The following is a 1848-nucleotide window of genomic DNA, read 5'->3' on the forward strand; positions in this document are numbered from 1 at the left end:
CTCCAGCGCTGCATCCATTTGTTGAAACATCTCAACTGGTATTCTGTCCACTCCTGGAGACGTGTTTTTCACCAATGTCTTCAGTGCAGTTTGGACTTCTTCCTTCAGTACCATCGGTTCTTGATCATATGCTACCTCCTAAAATGGTTAAATGGCAACCAATTCTTTTTGGTACAGTGACTCTGTGTATTCCTTCCATCTTCCTTTGATGCTTCTTGAGTCGTTCAATATTTTGCCCATAGAATCTTTCAAAATTGCAACTCGAGGCTTGGGTTTTTTCTCCAGTTCTTTCAGCTTGAGAAATGCTGAGCATGTTCTTCTGTTTGGGTTTTCTGACTCCAGGTCTTTGCAGATTTCATTATAATACTTTGTCTTCTCAAGCCACCCTTTGAAATCTTCTGTTCCAGTTCTTTTACTTCATCATTTCTTCCATTTGCTTTAGCTAGTCTACGTTCAAGAGCAAGTTTCCAGAGTCTCTTCTGAGATCCATTTTGGTCTTTTCTTTCTTTCCCATCTTTTTAATGACCTTTTGCTTTCTTCGTGTATGATGTCCTTGATGTCATCCCACTACTCATCTGGTGTTACAATTCATATAGTTACCAGTTTAGAATTTACTTGGAAAAATTCCACATCAGAAATAAGCACAGGTAAAATTTTTAAATTCAAATCATGGCTTTCGTTATTTGTAATAAATCAAATATTGGAAACAATATCTAATATCAGGGGAACAGATACATAGTTTATTCATAATGAAACACTATACAGCATTCAAAATCAATTAGGTCACACCTATGACAAGAATACATCTCATAAATATAAGGCTCGATGAAAAAAATTTTTTTTAAAGATTTTTATGCCCCTTCCTCCCCAACACAGTCAAGCTTGTTGAAAAGGTTGAATGTAGTCACTGTTTATTTTCTGAGCACCTAATCCTCAAACAACTTTAATTCAGCCTTTGTTTCCATTACTTCAGAGAGAAAGCTGTCACTAAGACAGTCAGTACTGCAAAATCCAATAGGTATTTTTAAGTCTCTATCTTCCTTGGCTTCTGCATTCAGTTTGACCTTGTTGACCACATCTTCTCTTCTAATAGTTCTCATTCCTTGGCTTCTGTGAACATTACTCAATTTTCCTCCTACTTATCTGACCTATGTAGAATGGTCTCTATTCAGTCATTGGATTTTGGCTGTTACTCAAAAGTTTGTCCTAAACACTCTTCTCTTTTCTTCTCACTCTATACTCTCCAAGCTTTTTTAGTCATACCTTTGTCTTCAGTTATCACCTATATGTAGATATCTTAACAAATCATAGCCCCAAATCCACATATCTAACTCTAATCGTGTTATATTCACTTGGCTATTTCAAAGACATTCAAATTAAGATCCTCTAAAACCAAACTCATGATATCCCTCATAACCTTTGTTTACCCTCATAACTCCCTTGGGTTCACAATCTCAGAATATGATACCACCTTCCACTCAGCTCTGCAAGTCAGAAAACTAAGAGTCATTCTTTATGCCCCCTTCTTCCTCCATATTTAATCCAACCATTTTGTCTAGTTTTTGTTTCTTGAATCCATCCACTTGTCTTAACTACTGCCACTCCTTTAGTCCAAGGTACCATCATCCCTCACCTGAACTGCTGGAATGCACGAATAGGTCTCCCCATATCCACTCTGACCCCTCTCTGATGCATATCCTGCATAGTAGCCAGAGTATTACATCTTCCTTTCATTCTTTTCAAAATGCAGATCTGATTATCTCATTTCTTGTATAAAGCTCTCCAATGCCCCTACCCCCATCCTAATCAAGATCAAAATCCTTAATATGACTAACAAGGTCTTATATG

Source organism: Trichechus manatus, unplaced genomic scaffold (assembly GCF_000243295.1).
Source record: "Trichechus manatus latirostris isolate Lorelei unplaced genomic scaffold, TriManLat1.0 scaffold00063, whole genome shotgun sequence".
NCBI lineage: Eukaryota > Metazoa > Chordata > Mammalia > Sirenia > Trichechidae > Trichechus > Trichechus manatus.